Source organism: Stenella coeruleoalba, assembly GCF_951394435.1.
Source record: "Stenella coeruleoalba genome assembly, chromosome: 7".
Classification (NCBI taxonomy): domain Eukaryota; kingdom Metazoa; phylum Chordata; class Mammalia; order Artiodactyla; family Delphinidae; genus Stenella; species Stenella coeruleoalba.
Genome location: NC_137153.1, coordinates 120,370,046 through 120,384,107, shown reverse-complemented (window position 1 = coordinate 120,384,107; position 14,062 = coordinate 120,370,046). Strand labels below are relative to the sequence as shown.

The 14,062-nt window shown below is 60.4% G+C and overlaps 1 protein-coding gene across 2 annotated transcripts in view; it reads right to left on the bottom strand.

Annotated features, from left to right (window-relative positions):
* Positions 1-7,936, bottom strand: part of BRD3 (bromodomain containing 3) — a 35,439-nt gene extending 27,503 nt beyond the window's left edge. For both annotated transcript variants that reach the window (XM_079927735.1, XM_079927734.1), the window contains exon 1: positions 7,867-7,936. The gene's annotated coding sequence lies outside the window, so the exon portion shown is untranslated. The remainder of the gene's footprint in view (positions 1-7,866) is intronic.
* Between the last annotated feature and the right edge of the window lie 6,126 nt (positions 7,937-14,062).

Below are 14,062 nucleotides of genomic sequence, written 5' to 3'. Positions count from 1 at the left end.
GCACCAACGTCCTACGAAGGAAATGTGCCGGGAGCTCGCTTCGTGACAACGGGGAGGTGGGAAGGGGGCTGAAATGAGCGGGGGTCTGGAGGGGACAGGACGGAGCAGGGGTGCTCGTGGCAGAAGCTGAGTACTCTGGGGGCCTCTGCTGTCTCTCAACTGGCCACACTGGAAAGCCCCTGCCCCACCCTTTTCCCTGGGTGCTCAGGACCCTGCGTTGCCCACCACCACAGCAACAGCGAGATTTGGGGGACATGACCCTACTCCTCGTGCCACACCCCACCCCACCCCCCCCCGCCTGGCAGAGCAAAGGACTACAGGTGAGGGGGTGGGGGCAGATGCACTCAGGCAGGATAACCCGGGACCGGGTGGGCAGTGCAGGTGGCAGAGCCCAGCGCCCTAAACCCAGACATATAAAACCCGCAAGTTACCAGGTCTCCCCTTCACCACCCCCAAGCCCCCAGCGGGACGGGCGTGTCTCATCTCCTGCGGGCAAAGACGTGCAGCCCGATCTCACCGGCGTCACAGCCCACCGGGCCCGCTCCACACGGCCGAGCTGGAAACCAGCCTTCTAGGAGGTGGGGTTCGGAAAGGAGCCTTGAGGATCCGCTGGCCCGGCTGGTGGCGCACACCGCGCGGGGACACCCGGGCCGAGGGCAGGGACGGGGCCCCACCCCTCAGAGGGGAAACCAAGGCTCGGAGAATCTCCCCCACCCCCACCTCCCGGGGCTGCCCGACGGGGCGGGAGGCGGCACCACAAACGGGGCGAAGGTCAGAGTGAAGACAACCTTCCCTCGAAACCACCCAGAGAGGAAATGCTCAGACAGACCACAAAAGCCCTTGAACAGCAAGAGAAAACCCAGAGACGCGGCTTCTGGTGGATCCTGAGGAAGCGTCCAGAAAGCCAAACGGCCGGCCAGCGGCAGGCGGGGGACACAGGCCAGTCACCCCACCCTCCAGAGTCACACACTCGCCACTCCGTGAGGGACTCACGGGAGCTGGACACACCTGGCTGCAGACCGGGGCAGGCGGACCCGGAGGTCATGGCCATCTCCCCGCCCCTGGACTCATCCTCTGGGACCCACCTCATTCCTCCCTGGGGAACTGGAATCGGAAATAAAGTGCAGAGAACCGGCCCCTGTAGGCTTGCTCAGCCCAGAGGGACACATCAGAAGAGCCTGGACACCAGGGCTATTCAGGGTCCTGGACAAACAAGGAGAGAGTGGGGACCTCTGTCCAGGGGCCACTGTGGGCAACACCCTGAAAACGCAGCAGCAGCAGCTCCGGCCCTCCCGCCACAGACAGGACCACAGCAGGCAGAGGAGGGCACTCCTGGGCAGCCTGGACCCCGACAGGTGTCGTGGGGATGCTAGATGCAGGATGCCGGACAGAAGGGCAGAAAGAGCCTCACTCACCAGCATCAGGGGAAGGGCCTCCAGCCACGGGGTCGGGGATGAGGCCGGGGGTCAGAGGAGGAAGCAGGTGGAGGGGGTCCTCAGGAGGCTCCTAGGTTGGAGGGCGTTGGGCCTGAAGGGGGAAGTCCTGAGCCACATTCAGGAAGGAGGGGAGGCTTGTAGGGGGTGCTGACGTTCAGAGGGGTGATCAGAGGTAGGAAAAAAGCCAGGGAGTGACTCCACCATCCTGGGGGGGGGGGAGGGGGGAGGGGCAGGGCCTGCACTCCCTCCGCCTTCCCTCTCGCCCTGCTCAGACCCACCGGCCTTGCTGAGTCGGGTGACTCAGGGATCAGGTGAGTCAGGCACCCCTGGGGGGCCCAACGCTACACGGCCCCGACTCCCTGGGCCCCATCCTGGCGTCAGTGTGGGTCACGTGGGCTCCACTTTCCAGGTGGGGGGGCAGAGGCTCAGAGATCAAGGGGCACGAGGCCATCCAGTCAGAAGCAGAGCCAGGCTGTGAGCAATGCCGTCCACCCAACCCCGAAGACTCCTCCACCTGACCTCCCTGGTGGCACGGTGGTTAAGAATCCGCCTGCCGATGCAGGGGACACGGGTTCGAGCCCTGGTCCGGGAAGATCCCACGTGCCGCGGAGCGACTAAGCCCGTGCACCACAACTACTGAGCCCATGTGCCACAACTACAGAGCCCGCATGCCAGAACTACTGAGCCTGCGCGCTAGAGCCCACGAGTCACAACTACCGAAGCCCGCGTGCCTAGAGACCGTGCTCCACAACAAGAGAAGCCACTGCGATGAGAAGCCCACGCGTGGCAACGAAGACCCAACGCAGCCAAAAATAAATAAATAAAACAAATAAATTTATTAAAAAAAAAAACACTGCCTCCTGGAGCTCCTGCAACAATCCCGCAGAGACAGGGGGCGGTGAGCTGCAGGAAGGGGCAAGGCCCGCCGCCCCAGCTCCTTTGCCCCCGAGCAGCCGGGCCTCAGGAAACAGGATCCGTGCGGGCAGGGTCGGCTTCCGTGACAGACGGAGCCCACTGCCTCCTCCCGTGGGGCCCCAGGGGACGTTAGGTGGGCGAGCGGGGGTCCTCCGCACACTGGGCCCTGCTGGCCACCACCCCCTGCCCACCCCCTGCCCGGGCAGGGAGCAGTGCTACCACGGCTGCCCCCGAAGGGGCTCTGCCTGGAGCGCCTTGGCCCCGACCAGGGCCCCAAGCCCACCGTTGGTCTGGATCACTTCTGCTCCCCACCGGCAAGGGACCCCATCGGTCCCACGGAACGTCTGCAGCACCCCGAGGCCTATGGGGTCTCCTGAGGCACCCTGCCTGGCCCACTGAGGGGCCGGCAGCCACGGTCCCCCTTCCTGACGCCACCATGTCCTCTCGGCTCTGCACTCCTGGCACCCAAGCACCTAAGGCTCCTTCTCGATCCAGTTTTCCCTGATGCCCCATGTTTCTCCCCAGCCCGCCAGCCCCCCTCAGGGAAGCCAGCCTCTGAAGGTTTCCCTTCTGGCCAGAACGTAGGCCTCACCCTGGACCCGAGATACCGGCTCTGGTGGGCGTCGCCAGCCCTGCTGAGTGGGGCTCACTGCTCACGGCGGGGGTCAGGCCAGCCGCCCCCGCCCCACCTCTGTGAGGCTCTGTCTCCTCCCACCTTTCAACCAACCTACCCAAAAGAAAAACCAACTGCAAAACCACAAGAAGCCGCTGTGTGATGTGTGTGTCGGGGGGGGGGGGGGGGCGTGTTAAGCTCCATGGGGCTTCTGGGAGGGGGGTGAGGGACCCACCACTCAAAGGGGAAGGTCAGGGGACACAGTGAGTGAGGATAGCGTGACCGGCGCCACACTTTGTCTTGGAGAGGGAAAGGGGGGACCATCCTCTCTGCTAGGGGTCAGGCGGTCACACGCACTTACGGGGGGACCCGGCCCTGCGAGTACCAAGGCTCGGCGTGCTGTCATCACCCCCGGGGGGGTGTTCTGTGCCCGTCCCAACAGAACACCCCCCATTCAAGGCCCGACGCGTGTGCATAAGCAACCCCCAAAACCCCGAGCCAGGCACTGTACCCCAGACCAGGCCGAGGAAGTGGCTGTCCCCCAGGTCCCTCTCAACTGAGACCCCAGGGAGAAGCCCTCAGAGGGAAGCTCTGACCCCATCACCCCACCTAACAGACGGCACATGAGGCGGAGAGGGCCTGGGGGGCCACGGAGCCCAGAGACACAGCGGCAGGCGAGCAGACTGGGAGCCCCCGACCACTGCCGGATCCTGATGTCGAGGGGCAGCCAGCCCTCCACACCCCTCACCCTAGCTGCCCCTCGGGGTCAGCAGCAGGAAGGGCAGCCCGCCGGCACCAGCCCAGAGCGGGGCCGAGGATAGGATGGTGCAGCCTCGGTAAACCAGGGTCCGAGTTAGGCTCTCATCTCCCCGACCCTGCCCAACACAAACACATTTCCCGGGTGCCCACGCCTTTCCAGAACAGCAGGTGCTCCCACGGGAGGGCTGTCCGGAGCCTGGGAGCCCTGGAGAGGGACCAGCACCCATTCCGGCAACCAGCACCAGGCTGAGCTCAGGCTCCTGAGGGCTGGGCCCCTGGCCCGCTGTCGCTGGGACGTTTCCCACAGCCCGAGGGCTCGCAACGGAGCGCATCCTGCTGCCCCGCCCAGCCTGCGGGGCGTGGGGGGGGTCTGTCATCCCAGGGGACAGTCACACGGTCACTGGTGTCTCCCCACCCCAGACCTACGACAGCCTGGTGGCAGCTAAGACAACAGAGCACAGGGTGGGTGTGCGCCTTATCTGGGGTGCACAGCCAGCAGGGCCCCAGCTCTTAACAAGCAGCACCAGGCTGGCACCACCACGGCTCTGCCCGACGGCGCAAGCGGGCTTGGAGCTGGGCAGCACCCCGTTCCTGCCCTGCCTTTCCCTTTGCTCCCAAGTTTCATCCCTGAGACACCGTCAGGCCAGGCTGCCCCCAGGCTCCGCCTCCTCCTGGTAACGCGTCACGAGGGTCCAGCCGCACGACACGCATTCGGCCTCACGGGAGGCGAGGGCGTTCCTGCCCCCGCGTACCGGGGACCTCGGCGGGGACCCTGGAGCCCCAGCCCCCCCAAACACCCTCCGGATCACACTCCTGAACATCACTGTGGAAACGCTGCCACACGGGTCACCAGGCCCAGCTTCCAGCACTGGCAGAAAAATCCCACTGGGGCGCCTGAAGCCCGCCCCCCCCCCCCCCCCCCGCATCCCAAGTGGCAGTTCCCAAACAGCAGCGAAAGGACTCTCCCAGGCACCTCGTGACCTTCCGGTGCACTCTCCCAGCACTGCAGCAGGAAGGGAGGGGGGCTTCCCCCCAAGTGCACCTGCCGGTTCTAACTCGAGGTTACAAAGGCCCTAAAAAAGGGGTTAGGCTGAGAACTGATTCTCCTGTGGGATAGTTAAAACCTGGCAAAAGAAATAAACACTCACCCACAGCACTGACACAGCAGAGCCTCCGGCCTCTGGACAGACACCCCCACACAGGTAACCGTCATCTCCGCTCCAGATCCAGAAAGTGACGCTTTGCCTTTAAGAGGCCCGTGCTTCTCAGAGGCAGGACCACAGGCACCCGGAGCAGGGGTGCAGGTGCCAAAGGGATTCACAATGGGCGGGGCGGGGTGGCTGAGGAGGTGCAACAAGCCACTCACCACCTGGGCACCTACCAGCAGCCCCGAGCCAAGCACACTGGGCAGTGCGCGCTGCTCTGACACCTGCCGCAACCAGGGGGCAGAGCCTCGGGTGGGACGGCGGGCGGGCTCCCGAGCAGGGGGCTCCCCTGACAAGTTCCCAGCAGGCAGGAATACGGCCAGCAGGACACCGCTTTCTGCCACAATTCACTAAAGTCTCCTTCGGAAGCAAGGAATGCTGACTAGATACGGCCCTGCTAATGCAGGGTCTGTGGGCCCTGCCTGGGGGTTCTGTCGCTTTACAGCTAGACCATCACGTGGGGAAACGGGAAAGGCGGACCAGGCTACTCACTCACCCACCCACACGACCGCCCCGAAAATCCAGCGACCTGCAGAGAGGCTTGAAGCAAGCGGCCAGATGCAGCCGCTCGCTGGGGGGCGGTGGACCCCCCCCACACTCCCGACACGACCCAGCTCCCCCTGGACCCACTGGTTGAGAGCCGCTCTCCCGAGGAGAACAGGGCCCACCAGCGGCGGACGGAGAGCCAGGCAGACGCTGGAGCCGGCCCGCTGGTGCCGAACCAACCACTCCACTCGGGGCCGCGGCCAGCACTCCCCAGGGAAAGCTCTGTCGCCGAGAACCAGGAAATGGCCGTGCGCCTCGCCGCTTGCCCGGCGCAGGGCTCGGGCAGCTGGCAACTCGCCAGCCTGGAGGAAGAGGGCGCAGGAACAGCCGCCGGCTGCGGCGGGCGGTAGGCGGTTCGCTTTTTACCCCGCCACCACCCCCACTTTCACTTTCTGCCCGTGACCGCTCTGCTGGGCCAGGCAGGCAGGAGCAGAATATTTACAAATCCTCTCCCTTTATTCAGAGCTCACTTCCCAAGCACGCGCGGGCTGTGGTGGAGAGAAAGCAATTACTCCACTTTCTAAAAACAAAACAAAAATTGACCTGGTGCTGCCCGTCCCTCCTCCCCGGACGTCCCCGTGGCAGGGCTGGGACTGGATCGAAGCTTCTGAGAAGCTGCTTGGGGCGGGATTCCAGAGTCCTGGGGCCCCCGAGGTTACCAGAAAGGTCAAAGCGAAATGACCCACACCGCCCGCCCCAGATGCCGTGTGCCCTATCTCTCCCGATCTGTAACCACCAGCACACATCAAGGCCTCAAGACAGAAAAGGGCAAACACAGAGCTTTATTTGCAAATGAGAGGCCGCACTCAGGGCTGCCAGAGGACGGAGGGAGGGAGGGGGGAGGGAGGGAGGGAGGGAGGGAGGGAAGGAGGTCCCTAACTCCTGAAGACTCAGCCTTGCACGGGTTCAGGCCTTTTCTTGTTACCCTTGAAAGCCAACTACTCCCCCAGAAGACATGCCGCCCAGGCAACTTTGCGTAGATTTCAGGATCTCCCCAGGGCCACTCCATGGACCCAGGAAAAGAACTCCTATTTTAAAGAAAGAGTCAGGAAGAAGGCCTACAAAAGCAGGATTAAAAAAGAAAAACAAAAAAAAACTTTCGTCTTCACTTGGGGGGGGCACGAGGAGGAGGGGCCAGAGCGACTCCTTCATTTACTTGCCTTCCGCCCTCCAGCCAGTTTGCCCACTGATACCCAATGCCACCTCCCCATTAACTCTGCAGCCACAACCCAGGGAACACACGGGGGCACCCCAGTTATGCACTTTTGGGTAGAAAGCTTTCAGCCAAAATGAAGGATCGCAGGATGGTCAGGGACTGGGCCCAATGGCGGGAACCCTCAGGATGGACCACGGGACCGCCCCACGTGGGTCTCCAGGCGGACCGGTTCCGTACCCCCACTTTCATCTTTCCAAAACTGCGCCCTAGCCCCGAGGGAAAGGAGGCGGCCCAAGACCTCCACCCCGGCCTGCCCCCGGATGAGCAACCGGTGGAGGAAGAGGACTCCCCCGAGCCCCAGCTTTATTCACGGGGAGCCCACGAGGGCCAGGGGGCCGTGTGAGGTTTGGGGTGAGTACTTCTCCCCGATGAGCTTGTGCCGTGCTGTCAGGCCGCGGCCCACCCTGAGTGGGAAGGAGGGCACGCACCCCCGCTCCTCCCGCAACTCAATCTCGCCCGGATTAAGCGCTTTTCGGGCTGATTTCAAAACGGGAACTGGGTCTCCTCTTGGCCGCGCTGCAACGACCCAGCAACTCCAAAGGGCTCAAAGTCAGCTCGGGCGCCTAACTCTGGAGAAATCGGCCTCCACGCCACGCCGCCCGCTCCCGGGCCCGGCCTCGCCCCCCGCCCCGGCCGCGGCTACGGCCCCCGCGCGAGACCCGCGGCCAGGAGCCAGGGCGGGCGGGACGGGCGCGGGGAAAGGGGCGCGGGGAAAGTGGCGCCGAAGCGCACCTTCCCCTCCACGTCCGCCCCGATCCCCCCCTTCGAAAGATGGCGGGCGGAGGAAAGGGGGAAAAAAATCCTTTCCGTGAGGGAGGGCGCGCGGGAGATCGCTGGCGCGGGGCGCGCGGGCCGTGCCAACTCCGGGCTGCGCGCCCCGGCCGCGGCGACGCCCCCGAGCCCGGGACGCGGGCGGCCGGGAGGGCGCGGGAGGAGGGGAGAGGGCCCGCGCCGCCGCCGCCGCCGCCGTCGCGACCCCGGGCCGCCGCCGCGCTTTGTTGCATCGTGGCCGCGCACAAAGGCGGAGGCGGCGACGGCGTCCCGGGCGCCCGGCTCCCCGGACGCGCCGGCGGCCTGCGCGGGGCGTACGGGGCCGCGCTCCCCGCCCCGCCCGGCCCGCCGCCACCCGCGCCGCCCGCCGCCCCGCGCGCGCAAGGAAGCAAGAGAAAGGCGTACTTGGCCTCGGCGGCTCCTGCGGCCGTCCCCTCCCGGCCCGCGCGGCCGGCTCCTCTTTGGCTCGCCGGCCCCGGCAGCATAATAGACGCGCCGGAGCCGAGCAGGGCTCATGCGCTGCGCCGCGGCGCCTGGCGGGAGTCGTAGTCCGCGGCCGGGCCCGCGCCGGGGCCGCCCAGGAGAGGCCATGGCGCGCGGACTACATGTCCCGGCCCCGCCGGCGCCGCGCCCCGCCCCGCCCCGCGCGCCCCCGCCCGCCGCCCGCCCCGCCGACCCGGCCGCGAGCGGGCCCGGGCCGGGGGGCGCGCGGGGGCGGGGCGCGGCGCCGGCGGCGACTCGGGGACCCGGCGCGGCCCTCCCGCGCGCCCTCCCGCGCAAGGGACGTGCGCCTCTGGGCGTATTTCCTGGTGCTCGGGGAGGCGCGCAAAAGGCGGGAGAGCGGCCAGCGCTCGCCCGCCGCTGCCGCCCGCACCGGAGGACCCCGGAGTCCGGGGGGCCGCCCTCTAACCTCAGGCGCGCACGGTCTGGCGGCGCGTACCTGCCGGGCGCCCATGTTTGTAAACAAACCGCGTGCCTAATTAGCCTGGCGGGGGCGCGCGCAGGAGGGCGGGGGCGGGGCGTCGGCGCGCGCAGGAGGGCGGGGGCGGGGCGTCGGCGCGCGCGCAGGGGCGGCCCCGCCCGGGGAGGAGTCTCGCTCGGTCGCGCCCCTATCTACCTACCTCCCACAACCCCCCACCTCCCGTTCCCACATCAGGCCAGGGCCTGGGCCCCCGAGCTCGCTGTCGTGGGAGCGGGCGCCAAGTCCCAGGAGCTGGCGAGGAGCAGGGGATGTTCCCGGCTCTTCCCGGAGACCTGGCCCCCCCAGCCTCTTTTCCCATCTGCCCAGTGAGGGGCAGGAATGAGATCAAAGGTCCCTAGCCTGAGGTTCCAGCAGTGGGCCCCAAAGGTAAAAACTGGGGACTCTGGCCCTTTTTCTGTATTTTGAAAGGTTCAGCTCGTGGACACGTTTCAGATCTTATTTTCAGTGGCAGTTCCTCCTGTGTATACATTAAGTTTTTATCCAGCTGTAACTTAAGGTGGACGCACGTTGTGTATATTAAACCCCCATAAAAAGTCAAAAACAAAACAAGTTTTCCTTGGTACCCACTGAACCTGCCAACTACAAGGTCGAGTTTCCTCGTGTGGGCTGAACCCCTCCCAAGCCCCTGGGGTCACTGGGTTTATTTTAGGTTGCGCAAGAGCGCTACTACCGCAAACACACACGTCTTTATAACATTAAAGTGAGTGACGACTCGGCTGAGCCCATGCAGCCCCACACCCACCCAGGACAGGCCTTCTGTGCCCGGCTTACAGGTGAGGCAACTCTGGGAGGTGGGTGAAGTGGCCCTGGGTCACAGAGAGCTGAGATGCCAAAGCCTTGCGTCCTGGGAAACACAGCTTGTAGGAGAGGCCAAAACCTCCCCCCACCCTCCCCACTGTCCCTTTCCTGGGAGCACAGGACTTCCTGCAGCCCCGGATGTCAGACTCTGGCTGGGGAAGACCTTTGCCTTTTTAGTTTACAAAGTGGGAGAAAGTCGAAAGAGGGAAGCGTGGACGGCGAGGACCTGCAGGTTGACTCCTTCGGAACCATCACCCTGGTTGCATCCCTCCCGAAGCCCGAGTTTGGTACTCCAGTTTACAGACTTCTGTTTTAGTCACCTCCAAGGCTACATCCCCTTCCTTCCACCTGGGTCTCATTCTCTTGGACATTCTGGGGTCTCTGGCCATCAGCATGTTCCACCTCACTGCTAGAAACGATCCCACCTCTCTCCTCACGAGGCCGAAACAGAGAGCCTCTCCACCTGGTCTTACGTTGCAGGGCTTGGATGGAGCGCACACAGAGGCCACCCGAACCAGCCAGGCTGGCAAGGCTGCCAACTGAATGCCCAGGACCCTGATGAGCCTCCTCTGCCCTGCCACTGACCTGAGGACTCCCTCCCAGGAGTAGAGCAGGACCCTGGGCCACCCTGGGAGCCTGGCTCTGATGGAAGGACCTAGGTCTCTGCCTCTCCCTTCCCCGTGCCCAGCGGTGCTGCGTGCCCGCTCACCCACAGCCCAGGGAGCTCAGAGGAGTGATCTTCCCTGAGGCTGGAGAAATCTCTGGAGGCGGAATCTGTAGGAAAAATGTGACCGATACTCATTTGAGCATCTCAGCCCCTGGGCTAACTACCCCTCAAGCCTAGTGCAGGAGCCCCTCCCGGGGGCTTCTTGGGAAGCCCCAGGCTTCCCCAGGCTGCCTTGGGAAGGGATTTGGGTGGCCCTGACTGTCCCCACCACCACCACTAGCCACCGTCTTCTCCCTTCCCAGGCTCTTGTAGCTTCAACGCCAGAGGTTGGGCCTCCGTGGACTGCTGTGTGCCTGGGGTACAGCCACTTAATCTCCCCAACCGGGGTTTCCTCATCTGTCAAAGGAGGATTAAAAATAGGACGTCATCCTGCAGCTGTGGGAGGGGAAAGACGATGCAGGCTGGGCCTCTGGCCCCTCTTGGTCGTGGCTCACCTCTCTGCCTTGGTCTCTTATTACTGGGCTGTTTATTGGCTGTCTCCACCCTCCAGCATGGCAGCTCCCTGAGAGCAGGGCTCTAGACCCCCAGGGCCTACAATAGGTCTGGCGTGTCATGGGTGCCCAATAAATATTTGCTGAGTGAATAAACTTTCTCTTCTGCACATCTGTCCCACTCTCCAGGCTCCATCTGCAAAACTTGGCGTAGCCAGACCATTACCAGCTAAGGCAGCTGCCCCGATCTCCCCCACTGGAGCCCTGCAGACATTAAAGCCATGGTCTTAAAGCTTGCAGTTGGCCTTAAACCCTTGCTCAGGCCAGCCCAGGGCCCGGGCCTCGGCTCCCTCCTGCTGCCTCCTGCAGTCTTCACCCACGACGCCCCTGGAGGCACAGAGCAGTTATGTTATTGCTTTATAGTTAATACATGAGTCTCTTAAAAGTTTAGTCTCGGGCTTCCCTGGTGGTGCAGTAGTTAGGAGTCCACCTGCCAATGCAGGGGACACAGGTTTGAGCCCTGGTCCGGGAAGACCCCACATGCCGCAGAGCAGCTAAGCCCGTGCGCCACAACTACCGAGCCCGTGCACCACAACTACTGAAGCCTGTGCGCCACAACTACTGAGTCTGCGAGCCACAACTACTGAAGCCCGCACACCTAGAGCCCGTGCTCCACAACAAGAGAAGCCACTGCAGTGAGAAGCCCGCGCACCGCAACGAAGAGTAGCCCCCACTCACCACAACTAGAGAAAGCCCGCGCGCAGAAACGAAGACCCAACACAGCCAAAAATAATAAATAATTAAAAAAAAAAGTTGAGTGTGCATGAGTCCTTCCCCCAGAGGCTGATCAGCATTTGCAACAGCTAAAAAGGAATTTCTGTCTCCACCAAGCAAAGGCTGCACTACGGCTGATGGGGAGCAAAGGTTTCTACTTATATCAGTACAATCACATATGGACCATTTACTGTGAGCCACGCACTGGGTCAAGCGTTTTACATACATAATTTCCCTGAATCACCAATTTGGTGAAGCAGGAATAATTCTGCCCACTTTTTATAGATGAGAATGAAGGCGCTGTGAGGTTAAATTACTAGCCTGAGCTGTGGTTTGAACCCAGGGGGGTGGGGTTCACATTTCACCTGCAAAATACATTCCAGGAGCTGCGTTGTGGTGGGAGAGATGAGGTGAGTGTTTGAGTCCGCAAACACCCAAGTACGTTAGTTGGTTCTCTTATAAAAGCATGGGGAGCCCCTGGGATGGGATGGAACTTGGAGTGAGCCATCTCACTTCCCTGTTTTTCCTGCTCCTAACATGAAAAATCATTATTACAAAAGTAATAATAAAGTCCTTAAAAACACAGTGTGGAAATGTCTTGGACATGACTTGGGGCTCAGGTGAACAGAGAGAGAGTGGGCTATGCTGCAGCTGCCTAAATATGGCCACAGAAAGACGGTCAGCAGGAGGCCGGGCGAGAAGACAGGTGGTGGCCCCCGGGGGTTTCAGTCTACCCGTCTGTGAAATAGGATAGTAAACACCTGCCTTGTAGGATCGTTGTGAGGGTAAATGCGGTAGACATTTTCATTCATAAGACGGCACGTGCGTTTGTTCGTTCACTCCAAAGGTGCTGATGGAGGGAATGGTGCCGCACACTCCCGCTTCCCAGCTCTGCAGGTACGAGAGGGAGCAAGACAAAGGGCCAGCTGCCGCAGAGCCGACGTGCTCCCGGGGATGCACAGACTATCAGAAATAAGTAAAATCTGCGGTGTGCCTGACTGTGCTCACTGCTACGGAGAAAAATCAAGTCAGGAAGGGAGCTGGGGAGCTGGGGAGCTGGGCTAGTTGGCTCATGGCAGCTAAATATGGAAACTAGGATTGTGGGTGATTTTAGTTTATTTTTCTTCTTGATCATTGTTTTCCCATGGCAAACAGATTGCTATGAAATGAAAAATGAGTTTTGTTTGAAGAGGCGATCGTTGTGATACTATGGAGAGAGGGTTGGCCTCTCAATGCTTCAGTCCGGGAATCCTCGCTCAAAGTTTAGGTGCCCCTGGAATCCCTGTGGCTCTGATGGCTTAAAAGATGATGGAACCAGCCCTTCTTGGCTTTGCACCCACAGGAAAGCTTTCTGCACTGATGTCCTGTGACACCATGGCCCTGTCTGTGTCCCCTCCCTATGTCCTCTGCCTCTGAGAAGGAAACCCAAGGCTATGAAATAAGTGTGTTTAAAATGATTGAAGATGTAAAATAATTTTTTTAAAAAGACTACCAAAAAATCTGGGAGTTTGGGGAAAAAAAATCCTAGAACTGCTAGAAATCAAAAATATAGGCTGCACGGAAATTTGAAACTCAGAGGAAGGGTAAATAGCAGCTTAGACAAAATTGAAGGAAGAATTAGCTCCCTGAAAGATAGATCTGAGGAAACCAACCAGAATAAAGGTCAGAGAAACAGAGATAGAAAATATTGTAAAAATTGGAAAATTCATTTAAAAAGAGGGAAGAAGGCTTCCCTGGTGGCACAGTGGTTGAGAGTCCGCCTGCCGATGCAGGGGACACGGGTTCATGCCCCGGTCCGGGAAGATCCCACATGCCACGGAGCGGCTGGGCCCGTGAGCCATGGCCGCTGAGCCTGCGCGTCCGGAGCCTGTGCTCTGCAACGGTAGAGGCCACAACAGTGAGAGGCCCGCGTACCGCAAAAAAAAAAAAAAAAAAGAAAGAAAGAGGGAAGAGGTGCTATGCCATCCTTCCAATAGGAGTTGCAGACAAAGAGAATTAAGAAAAGGGGGTGAAGAAATATTTGAACAGATAAGAAGTGAAACTTTAACATAATAGGTGGAAGAAATGAATCCTTGGATCCAGGAAGCACAGGTCACAAGTAGGATGAACACGAGTGACTCCACACTTGAATGTATCATCGAGAAACTGAAAAAGCATCAAAGACAAAGAGATCTGAAAAGCAATTGGCTGAGGTGAAGTCAGCAAAAACGGCAGAGCAGAGAGCTCCAAGGGCCCAGGACTCCACAGAAACAGCACATAAATGGGCAAAAGCCATCAGAAATAACTTTATTTGAACTCTGGAAACTAACTGGGAAGACAATCATGAAAAAGGTGGCTTCATCTCAGTAATTGAAGAAATCTCTGTTGACTCCCTAGCTGACCACCAAGCTCATCAAACACACTGCAGTGGCCACACAATAGAGAATCCTGGCTTTACGATATTGGTTCTGAAAAGTCACCAAACAGACGGCAGCAACAATGTACAGAGGCAGCCTCAACAAACCTCTGGACAGGAGGGAATCTGATTTCCAGAATTGCCACATTATAATATTAAAAATGTCCAGTTTTCAAGAAAAGTGGACATGCAGAAAAACAGGAACGTATGGCCCACACACAGGAAAAGAAATTGAATAGAATCAATTATACATCAATAAAAAAGAAAGAAAGAAAGTGAATAGAAGCTGCCCCCAAATGAGCCCAAACACTGACTTACTAGACAAAGACTCTATATCAAAGCAGTTAATATTCTCAAGAGCTAGAGTGAACCATGTACGGGAGCTAAAGGAACCATGAACACAATATCTCACCAAGTAGAGGATAGCAATAAAGAGAGAGGAATTATAAAAAGAAGCCAAAAAGAAATTCTGGAGTTGAAATGAGCAGTAACTG